The following is a 5,171-nucleotide window of genomic DNA, read 5'->3' as shown; positions in this document are numbered from 1 at the left end:
CATTGCTCAACTGAATCTGAATAAATTCCTTTTGCTTAGAGCATGTGTCTAAAGTTATTGCTCTTTTAATGTTTGAAATCAAAGTTATTGATGTTCTTGATTTATATTAAATTGTGACTTTTGGCGAATGCAAAGGTTGTGGAAGTAGGACAGCCATTGTTACAATAAAATACATGTACTATTTTGGTGCTTTTTGCAAAGCAATGTAAATATATCTAACATAATCCAACATAAAAACAAACACAAAGTTGGCTGAGCCACATTATATATCCATGATGAAACCACTCCCCAGTTCCACAATGAGCCCATCCATGCTTGTGTAACTTTAGGGTTCGGTATGTGGTGGTGGATCACTCTTTATGAGAATAAACAGCAGGATGGAGACGGATGACTTTATCAAGCGGTACTTTACTTTTCTTCACAACTCGCAGCAACTCCACTTCCTTGTTCGGACCCCTCACGTGACTGAACTAACTAATCAGAAGCTAGAACTTAGACTGAGGTAAACGTGAGGGAATCAGAGAGGCAGATTCAACAGAATATCCTGACTGTGTTAAACGTGTAAACATGTAGATAATGTAAATAATAATTGTGTAACATAAATATGTAAATGATTAACTGACTACATTAAATTAACTCAAATATAAATTATATTAACTTCTTCTACAACTTTCAAATATGAATAAACCTTACATTTCCTCCCCCACCTACTAAAGAAATGTCCCCGTTTCACATCAAATAAATAAGCAAACAGGGAACTGTAAACAACAACAATAAAGCAACTGTGTCACTTCAGAACATAGTCCCTAAGGAATCTGGGAGATCTAGCTAGACGTTCCCTAGGGCGTAGTGAATAACCAGAACCTTGAGGAGTGGAAGAGGGGACAGTGTCAGACTGACGTACTGGGCCAGAGGGGCGGGCAGACCAAGACTGAGTCAGGGGAGAGTGGGATTGAAGCTGTGGTCGGGGTTGTGGATGGCCAGTAGGAGGGGCTAATGAGGGAGTACTGCTGTAGCCAGATAAGTTGTAGCTCTTCGTGGCTGCCAACTTCGAAGATCAAAGCACCTGACAATGCAGTCAAACGAGGGAGTTGAGGCTGCAAAGAGCCATATGTAAGCGTCTTATGTCCAAGATCTGGCACAGGAGCCTGGTAGGGTCTGAGACGGTTGTAGTGGACAATCTGGGACTTATCAGACTGATCCAGGAGGTAGTGAATCCTGTATGTCACTCCAGGAGAATCCACATCAGATCCAAGGCACTCTAATATTTCAAAGGGGCCTTTCCATTGAGGAGCAAGTTTTTGTTTTGCTGTGGTGGGGTCATTTAATCAGACAAGGTCTCAAGGAACATAGGGAGTGTGTTTAACACTCTTGTCATACTGTCGTTTCTGCTGATTGTGGGCAAAATCTCTGTTCCATGCAGCTGAACTGAAAGCGGACTGAAGTTTCTGCGTCAAATGTGCAACATAGCCAGTAGGAGAACCTGTAGTAGACGAAGATGGTGTGTTGTTAGGTAACAGCATGTTGGCAGGCATCCTGGCTTCATGACCATGTGTGAGGAAGAATGGTGTGAAACCTGTTGTAGAATGAGGGTTGGTATTGTAAAAAGCAACGTGGTAGAGGCAGTCATCCCATTCACCAGGTTGTTGAAGAAGTGTCTTGGCTAACTGATCAATAAGTGTCCTGTTGAACCTCTCAATCATGCCGTCACACTAATGATGATATGGGCTGGTTTGTGTTTTCTGCGCGCCCAGCAGTTCACACAGATGTTTCACCAGGTCAGACTCAAACTGACGTCCCTGATCAGCGTGAAGCATTTCCGGGATGCCATGTCCACAGATGAAGTTTTCAAACAGACATTTTGCAACTGTTATGGTTAGTGGTTTGGCATGGCATAGAGGTTGACATACTTGGAGAAATAATCTTGGACAACAAGCACATACCTGTTCCCACGACTTGTGATGGGGAGCTCAAGTATGTCAGCTGCGACCTTTTGGAATGGCTCAGTAGCAACAATTGTTTTCATTGGAGCTCTCTGATGAGGTGTGGGACTCTGTCTTGCGTCACATGGAGTACATTTCTTGCACCACATCCTGATGTCACGTGACATAAAGGGCCAGTAGCACAGTTGCTGAGCATGTTTCAGGAATATCAGCAGATAGATGACCAGTTACTGGATTTCCATGCAGCATCTGCAGAATAGTCTCTTTTAAAGCATGAGGGGCAATCATTTGATGGAGCACTGATTTTGTGGATGGGTTGAAAACTGTACAGCAGAGTACACCATTGTGAAAGGCAAGTCTGTGGAACTCGTGCCAAAGTGCCTTCTCGGCAAGTGTGTGTTCTTTCATGCGCCAGTATGGTGGTTTCTGTCCTTTAACTTTCCAGCTAATGACCTGTAGCTGCTGATACACAGGCTGGGCTGAGGGTTTCACTCATAGCTGGAATCTTAGTGGGCACTAACAGACACATTACAGCAGGCGGCCAATTCATGTCCTTTGGGCAAGAGAGGAATTTTCATGTCCCAAAGTTGCAGCATTTTGTTTTTGATGTCAAGGAGGGCATGATATTTCCGCAGAAAATCGAAACCAAGACTGACTGGCTGGCAACAAGTCCTGTTGCCATACCTGATATCCAAGTTTGATCCCAATCGTTAACCTGCCTAAAATGTCCAGGCACTGTCCATTGACTGAGCGAGCTGGCAGAGAGGAGGGTGTCATTGGGCTTTTTCTCAATGCTGGGTGAGAGTTACAAAAATCATCGCTCACAATGGAGACAGTAGAACCAGAGTCAATTAAAGTGCACACTTCAATGCCCTCAACAATAGCCAAGATTGTAGAAGAGACATAATCATCAGGTTGTGAGTCATTCTTGTCAGGCGTTAACTTGGGGGAATCATTCTGGGGCTGTGTTCATAGCAGGACTCTGGATCACGACCATGATGCTGCTCAGGTAAGTAATAGTCTCTGCGGTGTTGGCTGTTATGGTAGGGTTGTGGAGAGACACTGCATGCACTGTATCGAGCATCGTTGGATGAAAACCTTTCAGGTTTGGAGTCTACATGCAGAGCCAGGTAACTGTGTTTCTCTCGTAACAGGTGTACCTCACTTTTTAAGCAGTTGACAGTAAGAGTCAGCTGCTCAACTGCATGCAGAAGCTTGTCATCAGTAGGTTTAGGACGAAGCATAGCTACCTGCTCTGAAGATTGAGGAGACCCTACAGTTGTCAGTTGGAGCGCTGCACGTGCTCTCTCACAGTGACTGGCTATACGCAGGGCTCCCTCAAGATCCCCAGCACCCATCTCATGGACTTTTGACTGAAGAATTGGTTCCAAGCCAGCAACAAAGTGGCGAAATTTTTCACCGTCTAGGGCATTGTGGTCATAGTTGGGAAAGGCTTCTAGTACAAGACGAGTGATGTCTGCACCGTACACATCTAAACTTTCACCTGGTTTACGAGGTAGAGCATTCACATGTGTCTGGAAGAATGGCAGGGAGTATACCAGTCCAAAAACGTCCATGAGTTTCTCTTTTACTGAATCATAGTCCCCCTGGGTCGAAGGAGGAAAGCTGTCCCAATACAGAAATGCAACATCTGCTAGGCGGGTAGGGAGGACGGAGGATATCACTGTAGGCAGTTCCTTATTAGTTGAACTCCTAGCCTGCACTGCCACCTCAAAGGGTTGAGACCAACTTGTAAATGATTCAGACCCATCTCATAAGGCGAAGCCTAGACGGCGTAGCCTACAAAATAGAATGATAGTTATGACATTATGACTCTAGTTCTATGACTGTAGGCGTAGCCGTGTAGTTTCCCCACCTGCTGTACCCTCCAAATGCTGAAAGTATAGCGTGGAGGATGAGCGGCGGTATGCGCCGCCTTATATACACGGTGCCATGGGAAACACAGAATGCTATTGCAATAGTCGAGTCTGCAAGTGACGAAGGCATGGATTAGTGCTTCGACAGCTGAGGATGAAAGAGTGGGTCGAAGGCGTGCAATGTTGCGGAGGTGGAAGAAGGATGTTTTTCTGACGCTGTTTATGTGTGACTTAAGGGAGAGCGTGGGGTCCATGATGATGCCGAGGTTTCTGACCAGGGGGGAGAAGTGAAAGAGTGACCATCGATGCAAAGTGAGAAGTTGTAACCCATAACCACTGCTGTGGTTATGGGTGAGAAGATGGAAAGCCGGTGGTCAGGGGTTGAAGGAAGTGGAGGTTCTGAGTCAAGGCTTGTGGCAGAGGAGGTGGCAAGCTGGTTGTGGATGATTTCTATATTTGAGTGGAAAAATGAGAGATATTGCATATCTCGGGGGTGAATGAGGATTTAAGAAGAACATAAGACACACATTTTTTAATACATTTAATACATTTGTGAAATGGTTCCTTTTGTAGACTATAGGCCGATTCATACCTCCAGATCAGGACGAAATTCGTCCGTCTGTACCAAACGTTGTCTCCGGGACTACCCTTCATACCTCCCTCCGGTTTCAGCGTTGTTATGGATCTTACGTAATACATCCTCTAGAGGGCAGTGACTGTCCAGCATCGACATTCGCAAACATGGCATCTGTAGAGGAGATAATGTTGCTTTGTGTCATCTGAAATCTGCAAAAAAAAAAGTGCAAAAAGTGTAGGCCTAGGAGGCGGCGGCATGTGACACCCCTCACCAACCCGCAGATTCTCTCCTCAAAATGTTGTGCCATTTTTAAATGACCAGTTACAACTCATTGCCCAAGCAGGTGAACAATAAAATGGTCAGGTATATAGTATATGTAACCCTTGTCCCATGTAGTTAAATAATAAATCTAGAGTGGTTAATACAATAAGACTGGGCCTGGGCTCGTTGTAGGAAACTACAACTTTGATTCATATATTACTGTTAGATAATTTTAATAAATGACCACCACAACTGTATTTTAAATGTAAAAGTATTCATTCACATATTTATTCACAAAATGAAATACTAGTTGAATGTATTTTAGGAAAAGAAACAAATAAAATCAGATGCACGGGATTCTCCAATTTACAACAATGCAAACTCAATGTACCACACACAATCAAATTAACAACACACTTTAAATGAGGTTAACCCGTTGCAGGCCTGTTATTTGAAGCTTGTGTGCGGTGGGGCCTAAAAACTGTACTGGCCGCTTCACTCAGCGTTGAGCTC

This window comes from Pollachius pollachius (assembly GCF_949987615.1).
Source record: "Pollachius pollachius genome assembly, chromosome: 17".
In the NCBI taxonomy this organism is placed as follows: domain Eukaryota; kingdom Metazoa; phylum Chordata; class Actinopteri; order Gadiformes; family Gadidae; genus Pollachius; species Pollachius pollachius.
This window is presented reverse-complemented; position numbering follows the sequence as displayed.